Source organism: Mesoplodon mirus (genome assembly GCF_964341445.2).
Source record: "Mesoplodon mirus genome assembly, chromosome: 16".
NCBI classification, from domain to species: Eukaryota; Metazoa; Chordata; class Mammalia; order Artiodactyla; family Ziphiidae; genus Mesoplodon; species Mesoplodon mirus.
In genome coordinates, this window is record NC_138992.1 from 74908023 (window position 1) to 74933168 (window position 25146).

Here is a 25146-nt window from a genome sequence, read left to right on the forward strand (position 1 = left end):
ATGTATGTGCACACACCAGAGCACTACTCGGACACAAAGGACAAACTGTCAGCTCATGCAACAACAAGGATAAACCTTAAATAAATTTTTCTAACTGAAAGAAGCCAGTCTTGAAAGACTTCATACTGTAAGATTCCATGTATATGACATTCTGACAAAACGGTGCAGACATAAATCACATCAGTGGTTTCCAGGAGTCAAAGGTAGAAGGAGTGATTAACTGAAGGGGCCACACAGAGACTATTAGGGGAGCACTGAACACAAGTCTCCTTGGAAAATGGCAGATCAAGATGACAAAATATTAATAAATGTTTTCTCCATTGATAGGCTTGATCTAAGGGAAGTACATGTGAAATATTGCACCTAGCAAATAGGAAATACTTCTCTGGTTCAAGCATACGTGAGATATTAGGAAAGTTAAACATAAACACACATTAAGTCAAAAGGAAATTCAATATATATTTTTTAAATTATATACTGACCACATTGTCGGATCAAAATTCAGTAACAATAAAAATCAGTAACAAAAAGGTTGCCAATGCCCCCCCAACACACATACTTTTCTTTAGAAACTACAAAGCACACTTCTAAAGAATTCATGGACCAAAGGAGAAATCATAAGAAAAATTACTAAATATTTAGATTTAAGTGAGGGTGAAAGTGATATATATTTTTTCATCATCACATTTGCATATACACACATATAAACGTGTTATATAAATATAAATACATACTTTTAAATATGTAAATATATACACACACACACACAAATAGGATGATGGAAAATAAGAGAGAAAGGACAAGAAACAGAAAAAATAGAGGATAAGTTCAAGAGTGCTAACATCTGAATAATAGTTTTTCCATAAAGACATAAAAAATAGTGACGGTTTTATCCTAGAAATAATTACAGAAATTTCCCTACTACTGAACGAAATGAGTTTCCAAACTGAATGGGCTTACTAAGCTCCCAGGACAATAAAAGAAAAAGACCCACACCAAGGCAGGTAATAGAGACAGATACAAATGACATATATTTCAGAAACTTTTAAGAATCATGTGAAATGATGAGGAATAATAGGCACCCCTCTCAGGAAGCCGCTGAAGAATGCAGTCTATCAAAACAATAGCATAAACAGAGGGGTAAAAACCAGATGCGGGGACCAGTGGCAGAACATTGGAGAAAGTCCCCTTTGCCTTTCTCTGGTGTTCAAGCCATTGGTCCCTGGCATAACAGTGAAGAGAAATCCCTGGACAGGATCCCCAGAGCAAGCCTAGAGCACAAGAAGTAAAGACTGGAAGAAGCAGACAGAGGATTCTAGGAGGGTTATCTCTGAGAAAGAGATAAAATCAATCAAATACCTGATGTGTGTGGCCAGTGAGAAGAGATTTAAACTTACAGAGGAGACCTTGGGAAGGAAAGAAGGATAAGAAAGTAGAAAACCAAGGAAAACAAAAATCAAAAGCCTATTATTAACTTGAGGGAGGAAAAAGATTGCGAAACAGGAAATGTAGTCACAGTATACTGCATAGCTCTTCTGTGAATAATCCTTATATATCCATACAATAGTGTAAACACTGAGTATAGATTTAATGTAAAATGGTGACATGGAGGCTCTAGGAGGACACAGGGAGAGGAAGGATGTGGGAGCACCTACTATCTTCCACAGCCGGAGGTCAGTAGATAATAAACTGAAACACCCAGCCATGAGAATACATCACGTTAATTAGAAATAAAGAGATAAACACAGAGGAAACTGTTTAGAAAGTTGAACGTCAGTTGCCCTTGTGGACTGCGGCGAATAAGGATGGGGATAGTGGAAAGGGAATGCTTCTTGTATTAAAATTCTTGGTGATACTTGAAGCTAAATATACGTAATACTCTGTGGGCTACCACAAAATCAATAGTCAGAGAGAATGTACATGCTTACGTATAAATACTAGGAAAAATGGAAATGAACAAGCTACGCATACAACTCTAGGAGTTCCTAAAAGAACACAGTTCACCCAAAGAAAGGAAAATGAAATAAATAATGAAACATGACGAACTAAGAGGAAATTAAAGAAAAGAGGGATAGATCGAAGCAAAGACTGAATCTTTGCAACAAACCAATAAAACAGATTTTACTCTTTCCATGAAAAAACAGGTCATAAAAGACACAGTAAAACTTTTAAGACATCATAAAAGAATACTCCGAACAACTTTATGGCAATAAACCTGACAACTTAAATGGAGTGGAAAATATGAATTGCCAAAATTAACTCAAAAAGAAATTGAAAATATGAATAGACATAAAACATTAAAGAAACTGAATGAGTCATCAATGTCAGAAAATCTCCAGGCCTAAGCAGTTTTAAAGGCGAGTTTCACCAAAACTTTGAGGAATAGATCATTCCTGTCTTTACATTAACCCACTCAAGAAAACAGAAAAAGAACGAAGACTAAACTCATTTTTTTGACATTTATAAACCTTGATATCAAACACAGATGGGATGGCATGAGAAAGGAAGCTTGTCAGCTGATCCCAGTTGTATGTTGTGGTGGTTGCAATCGTACTAATGGATACAATCGACTGAGAACTTTCTAGGGGTCAGGTGCTGCTATAATGGCATTTTGGTTGTCTTTGTATTGAGATATAATTGGTACATATACACAGAACTGCACGTATTTATGAATAAAACCTGATGAGTTTGGACATATGCAAACACCATGATACCATCACCACAGTCAAGGTAATAAACACATCCATCACCTTCCAGTTTTCTTGTATCCTTTTGTTGTTGGTTTTTTTTTTTTAATTTTGTGTGTGTGTATGTGTGGTAAGAACACAACATGAGTATTGCCCTCTTAACAAATTCGGAATGCACACACCATATTGTTAACTACAGGTACCATGTTGTACAGCAGATTCTAGAACTCATATAGCATAACTGCAACTACACCCACAAAATAACAACTCCTGCCTCCCCTGCTCTAAGGATATTATAAGTACTAACTTATTTAAAAACAGCCTCATCAAGAGGATACTATTATTATGCCTATTTTATCAGTCAGGATACTAAGGCACAGGTAGTTAAGTAACTTGCGTGTGACATGAACTCAAGCAGTCCTCCAGAGTTCTGTAGTAGTGAAGCTCAGTGCAGACCATCAGTGGAGGACGACCCTAGTTCCAACTGATCATTTGAGGACATAGAGCTGACACAGTGCAGGTGCACAGCTGGACCAAGGTAAAAATACTAGCCAACAGAATAAAACAAGAATAAGAAATATTACCAAGTGCTGAAAAGGAAACACAAGTATTTTTATTTATAGACAATATAATTGTCTACATAAAAATCCAAGAGGATCTATAGACAAACTATTAGAACTAATGAGTTCTTCAGCAAGATTGCTGAATAAAAGTTCATGATTTACTAAATACTTACAAAAATCTATCAGGAATGTCATCGTTCAAAAATATCATTCAAAGTTCAGCCAAAACTACAAGGTACCCATAAAGAAATCTAAAAAAGGATGTAGAAGATATGTATTAAGAAAAATTACAGTACTTTCTTGAAGGCTTTTACAGAAGACCTAAGTAAATAAGAAAAATGCTATGTTCATGAACAGGAAAGCTCAACATCCTAACAATGATAATTTCCTCAAAATAGATCTATAAATGTAATGTTATTCTAATCATGATACTAACCACATTTTTCAAAGACAACTCTAATAACTCATTTGAAGAAGTAAGATGCAGTTTTGGAGAGTAAGGTGAAGGAAGAAAGAAGGAAAATTCCCTACCAAATACTGATGTATCATAAAGCTATAATAAATTTTTAAAAGTGTAGAGTTCATGAAAGTATACACAAATAAGCTTGGAAAAGAATAGAGGGACTAGAAACAGACCGTTGTATATATGGGAACTTGGTATATAATAGAAATTGCATTGCAAATCTAAGCAAAAGCTTTATTCAATATACTGTTTCAGGAAATGGTTTAGCCAATTCCTACCTCATTTTCTACTCAAAGGAATCCTAATAAAGATCTAAATGGGAAAGGCAAAACTTTGAAAACTTTTAGAACATAGTATATGAGAATACATCCCTGACATCAGGGTAGGGAAAGTTTTTCAAAACAAGATGAAACTCATAAACCATAAAAAAGAAAGATTAGTAAAATTGACAAAGTTAAAATAAAATCTTCTGTATGAAGAAAGACACCATAAACATTGTTAAGAGACAAATTACAGACTGGGAGAAAATATTTGAATTGTGTACAATGGACAAAGAATTACAGTCAATCCTCACTATTTGAAGATTCCATGTGTGTGAATTAACCTATTTGCTAATATTTATTAGTAACCCGCACATCCATACTTCTGGTGCCTTCGTAGCCATTCCAGCCATACACAAAGAAGTGAAAATTTTGACTAATCTGACACATACATTCCCAGCAGAGGCCAAACAAGGCTACATTCTGCCTTCTTATTTCAACACTCATACCGTACATGAGTCCTTTTTGAAGCCTATTTAGTGCCATATTTTCTCATTTTTGTGACTTTTGTTGGTGAATTCATGATTTTAAATGTCTCTCAAGCTGAAGCGCTATCTAGTGTCCTAGGTGCAAAAAGGCTGTGATGTGACTTAAGGAGAAAACATGTGTAATCCATGTATTAGAGAAGCTTTGTTCAGGCATGAGTTATGGGGCCGTTGCTTGTGAGCTCAATATTAATGAAGCAACAATATAAATGAGGTGTCTTTAAACAAAAACACGCATAAAACAAGGTTATGTATTGATCTGCTGACAAAATTAGAGCAGCCAAAGGCTCACAAGAACCTGACCCCGTATTTCCTCTAGAAGCCATGGTTCTGTATTTGCTAATTCAGTGTTTGCAGTGACTTTCTAGAACAATGAGAATAATGAGAATTGACCATACTTTCATGAGTATAAAGATCCACAAATCAAAAGGGGAAGAGAAACAACTTGATAGAAACATGGCAAAGCAGACAAAGAGGCAGGTCACAGAAGACACCAGGAGGCCAGTAAGTATGAAAAGATGCCCAGCCTTCTCCATTCATAAGGAAAATGCAAAATAAAACCACAGGCTGTCTTGTCACAGCTATCAAATTAGCAAAAACACAATACTAATATTGATAGAGGAGAAAATAGAACTCTCAAACAGGCATTGCTGTGGGAATTGTGACTGTGATTAATTTGGAGAGCAATGTGGCAATTTCTATTACGGTTGATAATATGCAATTCCTATGACCCAACAAATCCACTTCTAGACAGACAGCTTAGAGATAACCATTGGTCCCCTGAGTTCAAAAATATGAAGTGTCTAAATGTGCATCAATACGGCCATGGGTAAGTAAACTCTGTGTCATGGGGCTTCCCTGGTGGCGCAGTGGTTGAGAGTCCGCCTGCCGATGCAGGGGACACGGGTTCGTGCCCCGATCCCGGAAGATCCCACATGCCGCGGAGCGGCTGGGCCCGCGAGCCATGGCCGCGGAGCCTGTGTGTCCGGAGCCTGTGCTCCGCAACGGGAGAGGCCACAGCAGTGAGAGGCCCGCGTACAGCAAAAAAAAAAAAAAAAAACTCTGTGTCATGCATTAGGGAAAATCAATAAACTAGATGTACGTATATCAATATAAACAAATCTCAAAAACATTTTGCAGACTGAAAACATTATAAAAAATATGTATTACAACAATTACATAACTTTTAAAGCACATATTGTTGACAGGTACGCAAACACCTATATAAGAATGATGCAATAATACACATTATTTCAAAGAGGAAGGAAATAGTACTGAGGATAAATAATAATATATAATATTAATACTAAAATCTTTACCTATAGTATAAGCACATTCAGTTAACCTTCAAAAGAGTCCTATGAAGTAGGTATCACTACCTTATAATATTTATGTTATAAACATTATAATATTTCAGATGAGAAAACTGAGGCATAATTAAGCAACATACCAGGAAATCCTCCTAACTGCAATGTTAAAACAGGAACAATATAAGTCTCAGGATCTTCCTCGGGTTTTTGAGTCTGTAAAATCTAAACTGATCAATTGGCTCATGTGCCTGGTGAGAGCTGGGCCTCCATGGCCCTTGCTTCTCTCAAAGAGGAGCCTTGTTAGATGCCACGGCTGGGCACACAGGCTGTCAGACACATGGGTCCTTCCTCGATTTTGCTAATTCATGATAACCTGAGACAACACCAATGAGACATCATTTTATACCCTTCAAAAGTGGAACCCTAGAGCCCCTCTGATGAATCTGGTCAAGATGTCCTTCCCTTTTTCATTCTAGTCTTTTATTTCAAATACTTTATTTACTCAGCAACTTTTGGATTTTAATATTTTAGTGGGAGTCAGATTGGCAAATGCAGAATAACTTTGGCAGTTAGTTCTGGTATTTGGGTGATATATGGAATTTGATTTATACAGGGCTGGAACCACAGAAGTGGAAGAGACACAGCCCCTCATTCTACAAAGTGGCTTCTGCAGTATCACATTCAGGGTCAAAACTAGAACCCTACCCCATTTTCTCAAAAATATTAACTAAGAAAAATAAGCTTTAGAACATTGAGAGCTTTAGCAGTCAAAGCTGTTCAGAACACTGGTGTGCAGTCTGATTTCCTCCATGTGGATAACCCTGAAAGCATAAAAACAACAACAGGATGCTCGCAAGGTACCAAGCTAACCGCTCACACAGCTGCAGCCTGTCACTGAGTAGCTTATTTGGGGACCAGAAGTGTGGAATTGCACACAGAGAACTCTCCCTCATTATGAGCACGATTGGAAACCAAAATTCATTTGTTCTGTTTTTCCTCCTTCCAAATAAAGCATGTTAAAATCCTCATCTCTATTAAGAAACATCTTCAAAAAAAAGAAAAAGAAAGTTGCAAGGACGTGAATGTACTGTTTCATGAGTATTTTCTTACTTACCGTGACACTTTTATACTCTGACCCACTCTTACAAGTGATCCAGCAAAACTCTACATCTCAAATCCCACACAAAAAAGGAGAAAACAATACTCTAAGATGCACGTAATGGCCTCTAGCATATCTTAGCTGACTCAGCGGTGGTATTCCAACACATGTGATTTTTTAAAAGCCTGATGATCCATGGATATTTCCTTTACACAATTCAAACGTGCCCATAAACAAGTATGAACACTGCACTGGCTCTCATGAAAATCTCATTCTAAACCCCATTAAAATGGAGAGCAGTAGGGACTGGGATTCTAGTTACTAAACATAAATGACAAGCCCTTCCATGTGATGATTTCTTAATAAACTACATTTTTAAAAATTCAGAACACTATAATTTGGAATGTACTTACATATTTTTTTCACTGAACATAAAAATTTGAAAATACATGAATCCTAAGAACAATAAAGTAAATCGAGAAACCTAGCTTAGTAAAAGTGTAAGAAAAATATATTTGTGCTCTGATTCAAATTCTATATTTTTTGATTGATATAAAAAAATGGCCACTAGTATTTTTGGAGCCTGAGCAGCTCATACAATAAAAATGAAATAGGGAGAGTTTTTCCTTCCTTTTGTTGTCCCTCTTGGCTCAAACTTCTTATAAAAATACACATCCCTTCCCCATCGGATGTTAACTTTGCGTCATGGAGCAAACAGGGACCATCACGCAGGGGGATCTCACCTTCCAACCACCAAAGAGCAAGGCACGTGCTTCTGTACCATCCTGTGCGCTCCACCTACTGCTCTCAGTGAAATACTCCATCGAAGGCCCGGTGCCTTTCCACTTCTGAGCTCCATTAGCAGCCTAGGTCCACTGTTCTCTTCCTTTGTCATATCAAACATGCTCTAGAATTACCTATCTTTAATAAGAAAGAGAAATCCCTCAATTCTTCCCAAGTCCAGCTTCAGCTCTCCCCCCATGTCTTTGTTCCCTTCACAGCGAAGCTCCTGAGAGAGTGGTCCACAGTCCCTGACTCCACGCCATACCCCTCGTCCTCTGCACCCCTCTCCACTCCATCCCCGCTAGTCCACTGAGATCGCTCCGTGGTCAGCAAACCCCAGGTTGCCATTTTTGTTCTGCGTAACAAAATACCCCCAAACTTAGTGACTTAACACAAAAATGTAACATGATCTCCCAGCTCCGTGGGTCGACTTGGGCTCCTCCGGGCGGTTCTCCTGTGAGATCTCTCCTGAAGCTGCCGTTGAATTCAGCGGGAGCTGAACATGGAATTCTGACCCACAAGATCAGTGGGTCTCAGAGCAAATCACTTAAAACCACTGCGCTTTAGTCTCTTCGAAAATTGATGAGAGTAACAATATGCACCTACTGACCTCAAAGAGTCCTTCGGCTTGGGCTTCCCTGGTGGCGCAATGGTTGAGAGTCCGCCTGCCGATGCAGGGGACACGGGTTCGTGCCCTGGTCCGGAAAGATCCCACATGCCGTGGAGCGGCTGGGCCCGTGAGCCATGGCTGCTGAGCCTGCGCGTCCGGAGCCTGTGCTCCGCAACGGGAGAGGCCACAGCAGTGAGAGGTCCGCGTACCGCAAAAAAAAAAAAAAACTCCCATGCGTGCATTTTTTAAGTAAGAATACATATAATTGTAAATAAAATATAATTCTGTTTTGTATTTTTTACACTTTAAATAAACAAGAGACTGCACACTTCTGTAACCGTTTTGCCCAACATCACCTCTGGTATTTATCTATGTTAATACTTAGAGCTATAGTTTATTTATTTTCATAAAAGTATACCTATAGGTTATAGGGCATCTTTAATTTTATTAAATAGTATCAAATTGCTCAGAAAGTAGTAGCACCAATTGATACCCTCACCAGCAGCCTGAGGGTTTTTTTTGCCTTACAATTCAGTAAATGTTTGCCCATCTGGTGGATGAGAAATAATACACACTGCACTTTCAACGGGCATTTATTTACCTAAAAACTGGAGCGAGGCGGGGGGAGCCTCTTGCATTATGTTTATTGGCCATTCCAACACCCTCTTCTTGGTTCTTATTTATATCTCGTGCCTATTTTCTCTTGGGTTGTTTGTCTTTCTCTTCTTGACTTTTAGGAACTTATTATATATTTTTTAATTAATTTATTTTATTTTATTTATTTTTGGCTGTGTTGGGTCTTTGTTGCTGCGTGCGGACTTTCTCTAGTTGCGGCGAGCGGGGGCTGCTCTTCGTTGCGGTGCGCAGGCTTCTCATTGCAGTGGCTTCCCTTGTTGTGGAGCACAGGCTTCAGTAGTTGTGGCGCGTGGGCTTAATAGTTGTGGCTCTCGGGCTCTAGAGCCCAAGCTCAGTAGTTGTGGCGCATGGGCTTAGTTGCTCCGTGGCATGTGGGATCTTCCAGGACCAGGGTTGGAACCCCTGTCCCCTGCATTGGCAGGCGGATTCTTAACCACTGAGCCAGCAGGGAAGCCCTTGCATATTTTTTATACTAAAGCTTTGTCAAGTTGTGCAATGCAAATATTTTTTCCAGTTTTTAGTTTGTCTTTTAATTCTGCTGATGGTGCCTTTGATGTCCTAAAATTTTAATTTTTAATTGAATTGAATTTATTAATTATGATTTGTGCTTTTTGTGTTTGTTGTTCTTTTTTTCCCCCAAAATTACTACTTGCCCTGCCATGATAAAATGTTGTCCCATGTTTTTTTCAAATAAAATTCTGAAGATCCATCTTAAACTGAGTGTGTGTGTGTTTGTAAGTGTGAGATGGCTTTTACTTTCTTCCACATCCATTAATGTATCTTATTTTTCATCAACTCTTAAGACAGAGTAGATATTATCAGAGTGGACAGATGAGGAAAATAAAAAGCAGGGAATATATTTGGCCCAAGGACACCCAGCTTGTCAGTGACCAAGAAGATCAAAGTGAGCATCTTCTTCATCTAAATGACCTCCAGGCATGTCAAGCTCATCAGCATTTAAATCTGGAATCTTATCTTCACCCCTCCCTCCACCTGCAGCTCCCTGCACAGGGAACAGCTGTGCACCCAACCTGGTGCACAGCCTCGAACTGCAGGGCTGGCTGAATGTCAGGTTTTCCAAAAGCTGCCTGAGTGTCCTGCCCCACCTCCATCAGAGATTAGAATACAATCGGTCTGGGTGAGGCCAGGCATTGATAAGTCCTGAAGCTCCCCAGACCATTTTAATATTTATCTATCAGGGCTGTGAACCCCTGGAGCAGCGCCCCACACCCCCTATTTAGTGATGCCAGGGTATTTGGGGTCGTTCCACTGGGGGGTGATACTGTCATCCCGTGGCCAGAGGCCAGGGATGCTGCTAAACAGCCTCCAATGCACAGGATGTACACCCCCCCATAATAAAGAATTGTGTGGCCCCAAAAGTCAACAGCTGCGGCTGAGAAACCTGGATGTGGAGTCTTTCTGCTCACAAGGTAGCCCCTGACCACAGCATGGCCACCAGCACCAAGGACCTTGCCGTGGATGCGAGGTCTCTGGTTCCTCCCCAGACCTACTGGTCAGAATCTAGTACAGGACCCCCTTAAAGTCTGAGAAGCCTTGCGCTGGACTGTGCCCTCCTCCTCCCCCTGCAAATCCAATCAGATAACAAATCCTGTCAATAGGTCCCTTAATTATCTCCAAAATTGTCCTCCCTTCTGCCCTAGGGTCCGTCTCTCAGTCCAGGACTTCATCACTTGTCATCCCACCTATTACAATAACCCTCCAATCGGACCACCTTCTTCCAGCCTAGTAGAGACCTTTACCTTCTTTGAGAGTTAAGAAACATTGTAAGATGGAAGGAAAGAGCTGGACCTTCCCAGGGGAAAACACACACACGCACGCACACATACACTCATTTACACACTCACACACGCTCACATATTTCTACCGTATTCCATACAATTTCAAAGGGTTCATAGCACCTCTGAAGCCCTCCTTGGACACCTCCAGGTAAGAGCCACCAGCTGATCTTGCAGCAGAAGGCTTGTTCTAACACGCAGACGGGACCATCTGAACCCGCCCCTGACAGTTCAGCTCTTAGTCCAGCCCACTCCAGCCAACCTAAGTCTTAGCAGTTGCTCTGAGTTGCTCTTAGCAGTTATTCCTCTGAGCCTGCAGATGCTGCTTCCCTGCCTAACGCAGCTTTCCTCCTGGGTGCTGGCTAAACCCTCTCCGTCCAGACCCAGCTCAAGGATCACTTTCCCTGGGAAACCTTCACTGACCTCTCAGCTCCATCCCCACCTTCGATCTCAGTTAGATTTTCCTCCCTTTGTGGTCTCTTAGCTCCCAGAGAGCCTACCTGCTGTAGCCCTTCCTGGCTGGCGTGTATTATGTTGTGGGGTTTTTTTTTCTTTTTTTGTATGGGTCTCCCATCACACCTGGGTCAGCAAAGGTATTCATCATCTCTGCCACCTCCATGCCTGGCACAAACAGGAACTCAATCAAGGTTGCTGGTAAATTTAAAGGAACAATAAAGCTACTGTTCTTTTCACTCTGTCATGTATTGCTCTCAATTTATGCTTTGGTGACTGTATTTTTCCCTTATAATTAGTGTAACGCCTTATTTTGTAATCAGGGTGGTGAGCGGGTGTTCATGATATTACTCTTTATACATATTTTTTATATTCTGGAAACATTTTATACTTATAATTAAAAACTCTTAAAAGGTATGATCACAATAAACAAGTGAATGCCTAGGTGTCGCCTGGGTTCTGTGGCAATGCAGCCCCAGATCCACCGTCCTGTGATGCTGCTTCTTGAGACCCAGTTCTGATTTCCCCAAGAGTCTTCCTCTGGGACACAGAGCCATCCTCAGTGGACTGCAGGAGGTGAGTATTTAGAAACATGTTTCCAACCTTAGAGTGTCCAACTGAAAAAACTCATCAAGGACAGAAGAAACATAACTTGAATTAGGGTTTAAAAAACAAGAAAGAGTTTGGCTCCAGAAATTTTACACAGAAAACATTTTAATCTCCCCGAGGATATTATGAAATAGAGTATTTGTTTATTTTAACCTGGTAAGAACCTCATTAACACTGGATCACCAATTTCCAGGTAAAAATCACATCCTCATCTAGAGAAATGTTGAGAATCTTGCTTAATAAAAATAGAGCATACTCATTACAGAAAGGGCTTTCACAAACAAATAACTTTGAATTATTCTATAGCAGTGTTGTTTTATATCTTCTACCCTTTTACCATTACAAAAACTTATTTCTCTCTGCCCTTTAAAACAAACAAACAAAAGTGTCGTTTGCTTTTAAAATATCACCTCTTTTTCACTTTGATTTACTGCCCTTTGGCTACCAGCCCGCTGGTTCTCAGCCAAGTCATCAGACTCCTCTGGGCTGCCTTGCAAGGGAGGGACCCCAAATTGCAGCTCAGGAAGCCTGCTCGGGGCCAGTGTTCCTACAAAGTGCCCTGTACGTGTCAGCTGCCATCTGCTCGGTTTTCTCTCCTTGGACAGGGCAGGTCCTCAGGGATGCCCGTTCCCCTTCCCCTCCAGCAAAGGCTCTGCCCACAGCCCCAGGAAAGCAAGGTAGAAAGTAAGAAAGGTCCTTCTCAGGGACGAACTTAGAGAAAACAGCCTCTGTGTATTTGAAAGTGATGACAAGGGCCAACCCCAGGAAAACAACAACTAACAAAACAAAACAAAACAAAACAAAGCAGCACTCTTCTCTTCCAAGGATCCTAACTCCTCAATCCTGGAATCACTTCCCTGCTGTCTACATGAGCTCAAGTTGAGTCTGTCAGTCCAGACAGCTGAGATCACAGGGGACAGAGGTCGACAGATCTTATAAATAAGCTTTTTGGATCATAGTGCAAGACCACACTTGGACAGAGTTTGGAGGATGGCGTTATCTGTTTTAAGGTCAGCTCTGCTACTAACCAGCTCTATCTTGAACAAGTTACAGAATCTCGTGGAGCATTCCTTTGCTCCCCTGGAAAACGGGAAAGAAGATAAAAATAAAACCTCTCCTAGCAGCTTCCTACAGACTCGCCTTTGCTTCATTTAAGGAGAAGTTTTGCCTGAATTATCAGAGTATGGACTTAAAATATCCAATTCTCTTTGTTGTGTGAGGAGAATTTTTAAGAGTGACAGTTTTTCTTGGCATTGAGACAAGCTCTCTGACAGGAAACTCCTCTAGGTGGATATTTTCCCAGATTAGCACTATATAAGAAGAACCAACCATATGGAATATTAGGAAGAAATATTTTTCTCCCATTCAAGCCTATACCTTTTGAACATACATTCCCCAACAGTTTGAAAAAATAGGAAAATATATTTATTTCTATAATGAAGCTATTCTTTTTAAGATTATAACAAGGAAAAAAATCAGGTTGGTTTGGGATCTCTGTCCAATTGCACATAAAACCAATTAAGATCCCTACAGTATGCAGTGCAGCATACTGTGATTGTGCATTGCAGCTCCATTTACAATAATCAAGACAGAAGTGTGCATTGCAGCTCCATTTACAATAATCAAGACAGAAGTGTGCATTGCAGCTCCATTTACAATAGTCAAGACAGAAGCAACCTAAATGTCCATCAACAGAGGAATGGATAAAGAAGATGTGGTACACATATACAATAGAATATTACTCAGCCATAAGAAAAAATGAAATAATGTCATTTGCAGCAACATGGATGGACCTGGAGATTATCATACTAAGTGAAGTAAGTCAGACAGAGAAAGACAAATACCATATGATATCCCTTATATGTGGAATCTAAAAAAAAAAGTGATACAAATGAACTTATTTACAAAACAGAAATAGACCCACAGACATAGAAAACAAACTTATGGTTACCAAAAGGGGAAAGAGCAGGGAGGGATAAATTAGGAGTTTGGGATTAACATAAACACACTACTATATATAAAATAGATAAACAACAAGGACCTACTGTATAGCACAGGGGACTTTACTCAATATTTTGTAATAACCTATAAGGGAAAAGTTATATTTATATATGTCTGAATCACTTTGCTGTATACCTGAGACTAACACGACATTGTAAATCAACAACACTTCAGTTTTAAAAAATATCCCTACAGTACAAAATCGCATGCACACATGCATGCATTCACAAAAATATGCATATTCAGAAGTATTGAATACATGTATAGAACAGAGACTGATGTGTTTCCCTCTCCTATGTAACAGCTGGAATGCTTTATCATTCAACATAGTGGATGCTCCACCTCTTCACCTGTTTGATAAGCCAGTGAATCGCCACAGAAGAGCACATGGTGTACAATTCAGTGCTGATCAATAAAGCATCACTACAACACTTCGGAAATGCAAAAACCTTTGCATCCAAGGGGCCATTCACATCTCAGGCTCTGAGGTCAGTTACTCTCTTCCATTAAACAACTTCCTGTTTTGTTCTATAGGATCGTTTACCACACTGGACTCTCTGCACTATTTTTGTTCTTTTGCTTTTTTTTGACCAGCAAAATCATTGCACCTGAACAAGAAACTGATTTTTTTTTAATCTGGCTTTCTCACAGAATCAATGACATAAGAGGATTAATCGTTTGTTTTCAATCCTGACTTTTTCTCCTCCTAGATCTATTTTTGAAACAAATTTTATTTTGGGATGTCCTGACTGGTATGATACTAAATTGGAAAGCCTGGTGCAAATTTTATTGACCTCCATTTCCTACTATAAAGGATGTTCCCCACTAATCTGTCATCCACAGGGCAGACAAAGGTTAGAAGCGAGGGAAGCTACGCCAGATGGTGTGCTCAAGAAGCCCAGGGCCAGACTCTTCTTGTTTTGTTGGTTTGTTTTTAAATCAATGGTCAACAAGAAAGAGGAAACAACATTTGGGCATCCTCCTTATTCTAAGCTGAGCTCAACCCAATGTTAACTGCAATGTGCACAGCGAACACCATGTCTGAGAATTGGTCCTTATTAACTGTAGGTTGGCTACGATAAAACAAATGAATGGAATTATGGGTAGATGATGGATAGATGGATGGACAGGTACATGAGTGGAGGAATAAATGAATTAATTAATTCACATTATTCATGGGTTTTTATTTAAACAATGAAGAAAAACTCAAAAAGGTAGGGAGGGTGGGAAGGAGGGAGATGCAAGAGGGAAGAGATATGGGAACATATGTATATGTATAACTGATTCACTTTGTTATACAGCAGAAACTAACACACCATTGTAAAGCAATTATACTCCAATAAAGATGTAAAAAAAAAAAACCTCAAAAAGATCAAAGTTACCACTTAGAAAACTGTATGAATTAGAGTGAATGTCCCCTCCTTTGCTTTTCAAAAAAAGGGTTGATAGTTTTGTCCATATTCTTCCCATATTCTTTTGTCATATTATACTGTATTATTAATTTATCTATCTATATTATTTATCAATCATCTATCTATATGATTAATATTTTCAATTAATTTTAATTTTTCCCCAAATTATAATCATATTGCCCATAGTGACCTACACCTCTTTTTTTCCCCTTATATAACAAGGGCATCTGTTCATATCAGCGTAGAGATCTATCCTGTTCTCTTTTAATGACTGCATGGTATTCTGCTGTATAGGTACACCATATGCAATTCAGTCAGACTCCAACTGAAAATTATTTTCAGTTTTCATGCCTTTACCAAGAATACTGCAATGTACTTCCTTGTATATATGTGATTGAACATCTGCATTTTTTAATTTTTAATATCCTTTGCTATCTTCTCTAATTGGCTTGTCATTTTTTCTTTATAAAAACTGCACAGTAGGAATTTTAATATTTTGCCATTTATGTATGTGGCAAATATCTTCTCTCAATCTGTCGCTCCCTTTTAAGTTTTTTTTTTTTTTGGCATCTTTCACTATTTAATGCCTTAAAACTCTTTTGTAGTCAAATCTATTTTTTTCTTATTGTTTTTTCTTTTCTAGACAATTGTAAGAAATGTTCTCCCAACCCTGAGGTTATAAAAATGTGTATCTAAATTTGACTATAATACTTTTTTGATGTACACATTTAATCCTGACTAAATCTCCATGGGCTCCAGCACATTTTAGAATTAGGTTCTAGGTATATGACTAGTTCTAGCCAACAGGATGTGGACAGAAGCGACTCACACAGTCTTTGTCATTTCTACCCCTGACCGTGGGTACCCCTGTCTGACCCTCCAGCTCTCTCTTCTCCTTCAGTAGCACAGCTCAAAACCACATATTCCAAATTGCATAGAAGATGGAAACAGCCTCAATATCAATACCTGAAGGGGTGCCCTGGAGAATTCCAAACTCACTTCAGACTTTGCACAATCAAGATGCTCTCCTATGTTAAGCTCCTGTGATCTTAAGATATTTTTGCTGCTAAACATAGTTACCTTAACATAACAATATAGTTTTTCTTCTACATTTCGATGCTCAATTCATCTACAATTTTTATAAGTGTGCAATGTGGGAGTAACTTTATTTTCTTCAAAATATCTTCATTATCATAATATTAAACCCACATATACAAATGTGTCTATTGCTGCATTCACTTTAATGTGCTACTGATATAGCTATCTGCTTTTGTATGATGACCCAACTATTTTGATGTAAATAATTATATATTTTAATATTTTAGAAAACAAATTCCTCCTCATGATTCTTCTTTTTCAAACACTTTTTCTTCCAAATAAATTTTAGAATCAACTTGTTTATTTCCCAAAATAATTCCTTGGGATACTAGTCAGATTTGCATTATAGTTGTACATTGATTTGAGGAGAAGCAGCATCTATATGCTATTGGTCTTTCCATAAGGAATTATGATATGTCTACTTATTTTAGTCCTATTTTATTTCCTTTAATAAAAATATATAATTCTCTTATTAAATAATTCTTAGGTGTTTTACAGGCTAATTTTGATAGTATCTTGAATACAATTTTTCTCATTTCAGTTTCTAATTGTTCAACGCTAATAAAAAGGAAAGTAATATTTATTTTGTATTTTGTCTTACATATAGCCACCTTACTAATTCTCTTAATAGTTTAACAACTTCTGTTGAATCTGTTGGATTTTTAGGAAATTTATCATATTATCTGCAACTAATAACTTGTTTCTTTCTTTCCAAGGTAATTTTCATTGGTTCCTATTTTTCTTAAACCTTTTTTAAAAAGAGAATTAGAATTGGCTTCTAAATTTGACTATTTGCTTTTCTTTTGTCATCTATTGATATAATCATGATTTTTCCCCTTAAATTTTTAAAATAATGAATAAACTTAATACATTTTCTAATGATGAACCATCTTATATTTCTTCCATAAACTCTACCTAGTTGTGCTATATTTAAATAGTCATATTTAACTGGAATAATATAAAATTTAACTCTTAACAACTAGAAACCACCTATGGCCAGGAACTGAGAAATGGTTTAATAAATTAATGGGATAGCAACATTGTGTAATATTATACGACCAATACAAAAAGATAGTATAAAAAATAAAGTGCATACCAATTCTGAGTCCAATGTTTTAAATATTTCATGAGATTTAATCTTCTATGTGACCTAAAACCTCAACAATAAGAAGATAAATTTTCTTTTCTCAAATATAAATAATAATGCTGATCTTATTGAACAATGCCACTTCCCAGCAGTCATATCATAATCTAGCATATGATTTGGAAGATGATTCTGTTTTTATGTTAGAAAAAACGTTGTATCAATTGTTACAAGCAATTTCTTAAACACATATTATACAAAAGCATACAAAATCCCTACAATATCATATAATAGGAAGATTCACTGTATATTTCCTTGAGTTCTTTATCAGTGCTTTATATGTAATACTTTTTCCTCCCCATCTTAACTTTCAACTATATATTAGCATCTTTTTATTCCTCACATCATCATAATTGTGAGCTTAAAGAAGACATTCAATAAATATGTATCAATTTATTAAAGTCATCCCTGCTCTCTAAGAACTTAAATTCTTCTTTAAAAACTGTCAACGATTTATCACTATATTCACTTTCCATTCAGAAATGTATCAAATTCCTACAATGTATTCATTCAGGGCTCATGTTGTAGGATCTAGTTAGGGAGGGGCTTAACCACCTTTAGAAGTTTGGATAGGTAAATAATAATAAGGGGAAAACTAACAACCAAATAAACTTTGAATCAATTTGTTAATATCCACAAAATAACTTGCTGGAATTTTGAGTGGGATTGCAATAAATCTGTTGACCAAGTTGGGAAAAACTGACATCCTGACAATATTGAGTTTCCCAATCCATGTGCAAGGAGTATCTCTCCATTTATTTAGTTCTTCTTTAATGTCTTTCATTAGAGTTTTATAGTTTTCCTCATATAGGTCTTGTACATATTTTGTTAGATTTATACCTATTTTATTTTTTGGTGTGCTAAAGTAAATAAATGGTTTTGTGTTTTTAACTTCAAATTCCACTTATTCCTTGATGAAGGAATGCAGTTGACTTTTGTATATTAATCTTATACCCAGCAACCTTGCTATAATTGATTACTAGTTTCAGGAGTTTTGTTTTTCTTGTTTATTGAGTTGTTTTTGCTAATTCTTTCAGGTTTTTTACATAGATTACCATGTCACCTGCAAACCAAGACAGTTTCATTTCTTCCTTCCAATTTGTATATGTTTTATTTCCTTTTCTTGACTAATTGCATTAGCAAAGATTTCTAGTATGATGTTTAAAAGGAGTGCTGAGAGGGGACTTCCTTGCTTTGTATTTTCCTTGATCTTAGTGGGAAACCTTTAAATTTTTCACCAGCAAGTATGATGTTAGCTGTAGGTTTTTTGTAGATATTCTTTTATCAAGTGGAAATTACCCTTTATTCCTAGTTAACTGAGATTTTTTAACATGAACGAGCATTGGATTTTGTCAAATCTTTTTTTTGCATCATTGCTATGATCATGTAATTTTTCATTTTTAGCCTATTGATGTAATGGATTACATTAATTGATTTTTGAATGCTGAACCAGACTTGCATACCTGATTAAATTCCACTTGGTCATAGTGTATAAATCTTTTTATAGATTGTTGGATTAGATCTGCTAGTATTTTGCTGAAGATTTTTGTATCTATGTCCATCAGAAATACTGGTCTGTAGTTTTCTTTTCTTGCAATGTCTTTGTCTGGTTTTGGTATTAGAGTAATGGCAACCTCATAGAATGAGTTAGAAAGTAGTTCCTCTGCTTCTATCCTTTGAAGGAGAGTGTGGAGAACTGGTATAACTTCTTTGTTAAGTGTCTGGTGTAAAATTCACCAACAAACCCCATTTGGGCCTGGTGCTTTCTGTTTTGGTTATTAATTATTGTTTAAATTTTTAAATTTATCTAACAGATATAGTTCTATTCAGATTATGTATTTCTTCTTGTGCATTTTGGCAGATTTTGTCTTTCAAGAAATCTGTTCATTTCATCTAGATTATCAAATTTGTGGACATAGAGTTGTACATAGTTTTCCTTCATCATCCCTTAATTTCCATGGGATCTGTAGTTATGTCCCCCTATTTCATTTCTGATACTAGTAGTTTGTGTTCTTTTTTTCCTGTAATTAGCCTGGCTAGAGGCTTATCAATTTTATCAATCTTTTCAAAGAACCAGTTTTTAGTTTCATTGATTATCTCTATTGATTTTGTTTTAAATTTCCTTGATTTCTGCTCTAAGTCTTATTTCTTTTCTTCTGCTTACTTTGGATTTAATTTGCCCTTCTTTTCTAGTTTCCTAAAATGGAAGTTTAGATGATTGATTTTAGATTTCTCTTTTTTCTAATATATTCATTCAGTGCTATAAATTTCCCTGTAAGCACTGCTTTTGCTGCATCCCACAAATTTTGATAAGTTGTGGTTTTATTTTCATTTGGTTCAAAATATTTTTAAAATTTCTCTTGATATCTCTTCTTTGACACATATGTTATTTAGAAGTGTGCTTTTTAATCTCCACATATTTGGGGACCTTCCAGTTATCTTTCTGTTATTGATTTGTAGTTTAATTCCTTCTGAGGGAAGATTTTGCATGATTTTTATTCTTTTAAATTTGAGAAGCTGTGTTTTATTGCCCAGAATATCATCTACCTTGGTGAATGTTCCATGTGAACTTAAGAATGTATATTTGGCTGTGGCTGGATGAGGTAGTCTATAGATGTCAATTATATTTAGTTGATTGATAGTGTTGTTGAACTCAACTATGTCCTTACTGATTTTCTGCCTGCTGGATCTGTCCATTTCTAATAGAAGGGTATTGAAATCTTCAACTATGATAGTGAATTCATCTATTTCTCTTTGCAATTCTATTTGCTTTTGTCTCACATAGTTTGACACTGTTGTTATGTGCATACACATTAAGGCCTGTTATGTCTTCTTAGAGAACTGATACCTTCATCATTATAAATGCCCTTCTTTATCCCTGATAACTTTCCTCACTTTGAAGTCTACACTCTGACTGAAATTAATATAGCACTCCTGCTTTCTTTTGATTGGTGTCAGCATGGTATATTTTTCTCTATTCAGTTACTTTTAATCTGTGTTTGTTCTTATATTTAAAGAGGGTTTCTTGTAGACAACACATAGTTGTAGACAACATATAGCTGATCCATTCTGATAATCTCTGTCTTTTAATTAGTGCATTTACACCATTGATGTTCAAGTGATATATTGATATAGTTGGATTAATATCCACCATAATTGTCACTGTTTTCTATTTGTTGCCCTTGTTCTTTGTTCATATTTTTGCCTTCTACTGTGTCTTGTAATTTTTTCTTGATAGCTGGATGACATACTGGATGAAAGTAACTGCTGTAAATAGACCTTTAGTAATGTGGTGGTGAGGTGTGGGAAGAAGAGAGGTGTTCTATAGTTTCATGATTAGGTTTCAGTTTTTTAGTGAGCCTATGCCTCTGGACCATGAACCTCACAAGAGTTTCCCATTTTTTTCTCTCCCCTTAGACGGGACAGGATGGCTAGAGTAGACTGCAGTTGGGTATATCTCCTCCCCCAGTCAGTTAGCCTCTGATAATATCTCACCTGGTTAGGCTCTAGTTAACTAGTTTCCTCTGAGGGCAGGTCTTGGAAAGAAATCAGAGTCATCTGGTGTATTTCAGAATGGTTCCTCTTTCCTTCCCCTGCTGGAAGCACAAGGGGATTTTTCTTTGATACTATGGGAATCAAGCTCCTGGAGGTAAATCTCTCAAAATCGTGGGTCTCCTTGGAGTGTTTAACTCTCAGAGTCATCACATAGAGCCTCCTGCAATTTAACAATTACATTTCAGTTTTTCTTCCCTAGCACTGAAGTCTCTGCTCCAAGAAGCCATAACACTGTATTCGTCTGTCTGTCTCTCCAGTCTGGGGTGCAGCGGTTTTCTCTATATCCTTTCCTTCATTCCTAAAGGATATTTTCACTGGAGATAGAATTCCGGGTTAGCGGTTCTTTTCTTTCAGCTCTTGACAATGCTGAGATACTTTTTGGCCTCCATCATTTCTCATGAGAAATCCACTGTCATTTGGATTGTTATTGCCCTATAGGTAATGCAACATTTCTCTCTGCCTGCTTTCAAGTTTTCTGTCTTTAGTTTTCAGAAGTTTGACTAGGATATGTCTTGGCACAGAAATATTTCAGTTTATCCTGTTTGTGGGTTTCTCAGTTCCTCTAATCTGTAGGTTTATGTCTGTTGCCAAATTGGGGGACTTTTCAGCTATTATTTCTTTGAATAGTTTTCAACCCCACCTGGTTTCTCCTCTCCCTTTGGGACTTTGATGACATGAATAATAGATCTTTATTATAGTCCCACATGCCACTGAAGCCCTATTAATTGCTTTAGCATTATATTTTGTATTCAGATTAAATAATTTCTATCGTTCTGTCTTCAAGTTCATATATTCCTCCACCTGTATTCCCTATTCTGCTGTTGGTCTATTTGGTTGATTGGTAGTTTTTTCATTGTTTGGTTATTATAATTTCTCAGTTCCAGAATTTCCATTTGGTTCTCTTTTATATCTTCTCTTTCTTTTCTGAGATTTCTTATTTCTTTGCTGAGACTTTTTTTTTCATTTGTTTCAAGTATCTTTGTAATTGCTTATTGAAATGTACTTATTATGTCTGCTTTAAAAATTTTGTTAGATAAATCTCATATGTGTATCATCTCATTTTTGGCTTTCCTTGATTGCCTTTTCTATTCTAGTTGAGATTTCCCTGGTTCTTCCTATAATTAGTGATAGTTAGTTGAACTTTGGACATTTTGGGTATTATTTTATAGAGTCTGGACCTTATTTAAACCTTATGTTTTAGCAGGTCTCTTCTGACACCATTCTGGTGGAAGAAGGAAGGTGCCACTCATTAATACTAAGTTTTCTATTTCACTTCTGTTGACACCTGGGGGGAAGGCTCTTCAGGCCAGCTCCCCACTTGGTCTGCATCCACACTGTGGATGGTGGGCTCATTACCACTTAGCAGTAGTGAAAGGCCTGACTCTCACCTGGCTTCCTCTGACACCACCCCAACAGGAGAGGGAGGTGGAAATCCAGTCACCCCATGCTGTCTCCACTGACACTGCAGGGGGCTGGGGTGGGGTGTAAAAGTCCCAACACCCCACTCAGCCCTCACTAAAGCCACATCAGTGGGTGGGGCACCTTGTTACAGCATGGCAAGGACGGAAGTCTAGGCTTCTGCTGGCAGGGCAATGGGGGGACGGAGGGGAGATGAGATGAAAATTTCTTCTGTGGTGTTTGGTTGCAGTAGAGCAGATGTTATCTAACAGTTTTCTTGCTAGGGTGCCCTTTTCTTGGACCTTTGTGTAGAGATTGCAGACTTTTCTTGAGGCTTTTTTAGTCTGAGTCCATTGGTATTTCCAGGTTGCCAGTTTCTCTGATGCCTGATCTGGGATACAAGAGACAAAGTAAAACCTAGGTCCCAAGGTCCCTAGCCAGTCTACCTTTTGTTCTCCATCTTTCAGAGTCTTCTAATATTTGTTATATAAAATGTCAGGTGCTTTTAGTTAGTAAGAGGAATGGGGAAAAGGCTGTCTACTCCATCTTCCTAGAGGCAGAAGTTAAGATAGATTGTCTTTAACAATTCTGAAATGCATTTACCCTTACAGTTAACTTTCTTATTGCCTGATACAAAATTTTATTCCATAACTATAAACATAATTAGCTCACATCTTCAACAGCATATCATCTTGAGTAAATCTTTCCTTTCTTTTCACACACTTTACCTTCAATAAGAGATGTTTGAGAATGAATAAATGTATATGGAAGATGAATACTCACTGTGGCTCTGACTTTTTAGTAGCTCAACAAAATTATTTAAATATCTATCAATACAGGACATGGATTTTTACTTTCACACAAGGAAATAGTACATAGGCCCTTTAAAAATGAGATATAAATTTATGTGTAAAAAAGTTTAATACACATTGTGATCAGGTTAAAACAATTAAAAAATATTTTGAGCTTTTCTGTTTTGAATTTTTAAAAGAGTTTAAAAATAAATTAGTGATGATTGAGCCAGAGAAATAAGAAATCTTTTAGTTTTTCAATAGCTATGCCCTGAAAGCAACTTCATATGGCTTCTCTCATTGGATGTTCACAATATATATAATTAGGGCAGGCATTAGTCCTGGTTACCTTCCAGTCCAACACAGTTTCTAGGTACCACACAAATTTTTTATATACATTTCTTGGCTTCCCGATGCACTCATATTTTCCCTTTTAAAACCACCTATCCAAAGAGCAGCCTATGATGTAAGATAAACAAATGTGACGCTGTACGGAGAATCAAAATTTGCAAATGTGTGCTCACTGATTCCTCAGAGTCCATTTTCAACAAACAGGTGTTTCTCCTTTCCTATGTACTCTATGTACACATCAGATAAACAGCCTTAAAGTTTTTAATCACAAGGAGACCTGTGACATATGACTTTTCTACTTCAAAGGGCTCTAATAATAGCACATGCATAGAAATATAGCTCTCTGAGCAGAGTAAACAAACACTGCTCTCTCCTGAGAGGGATCAGATGAATCCGCTAATGTCAGATCTCTCCCAGAATTCCATTGTTGTCTCTCTTTAAGGAAAACCACTGAATCTGGGATTGGGAGCTTTTCTCAAAGCGTGTTTCCTTTAAAAACACAGGGAAACAGGATTTTTGGCCACAGGAGGTCAAGGTCAGCAATCTAACAGAATTGGTCCTTTTGAACTTCCTTTCTAAGAAACACATGTGATGAAAGCTGTTACACTGAAAACCTCGGTTGACAAGTGACGATCAGTTTTCTTCATTACACAAGGAATGATTTCAGGAAGCATACCTATGCAATCTACAAGTCAGTTTAATGATGCAAACTGTAAAGTTCCCAGATAATGTGAATAGTTCTGTGAGGATCGAACAGTGTTTTATCATTTTTGTGTGCCCCACGATGTACTGTACACAGTCCTGCACATAATAGGTATCGATAATAATTTATTTAATGAATAGCTGTATTTTTAGCAACAAAAGAAAAAGAAACTTACAAAAAATCAGAATTAAGAACGCATAGAAATGCAGACTAAACACCCAAACTGAGCTCCTCCAATATTGCATTGCTTTCAGTGACCCGAATTTATAGAGAATTATTTGCAAATATGAGACTGTTATCAAATAAAACAGAAATGCATTTTTTATTAGGGTGGTTTGAGTACTGCTGTCTTAGATGTATACAGTATTTTTTGAGAATTTAAGAAAATTTCCAATAAGTTAACTCATGTTAGTGTTACAGAAATTTCAATGCTGTTATCTCCATTATAAAGATGGAAAAATTCAGATGAAATTTACCTAAAGGCACCCAAAGGTGAGCCACAGAGCTTGCTGTTATCTAACCTTTGCTCCTATAGATGGGACTCTCTTTTGTTTCTGAAGAGAAAGCAGCTCCTGAAGCTCTTATCTCAGTAAGAAGGGCTTAAGGTGCGAGCACACAATTCCCTCCCTAATCACTTTCAGCTGCAGTCCGACTGCTTTCTCCCTGATATTGAAAGGCCACTGAGCTTTGGTTGAGTTTTAAGTAAGAAACGTTAAAGAAGAAAGCACATCAAGAGAGGAGAGAGATGTTTTGTCACACTGGCAGGTTTTCCTCCATCTGATGATCACATTTTCGGTTGACATTGTCCACTTCCTGCCCAGAAGGAGAATGTTCAAGGAAAATGTCTATAACACATTTCCTTTTGCTTTAAACTGAATC

At 37.4% G+C, this 25146-nt stretch overlaps 1 long non-coding RNA gene across 2 annotated transcripts in view; it reads right to left on the minus strand.

Moving 5' to 3' along the window:
- Positions 1–25146, minus strand: part of LOC309792175 — a 67403-nt gene that overhangs the window by 10708 nt on the left and 31549 nt on the right. The window contains exon 2 of one of the 2 annotated variants that reach the window (XR_014291615.1): positions 7671–7848. This is a non-coding gene — a long non-coding RNA (uncharacterized lncRNA). Of the gene's footprint in view, positions 1–1359; positions 1432–7670; positions 7849–25146 lie in introns of those variants that run through there. The other variant, XR_014291616.1, reaches the window with a different exon arrangement.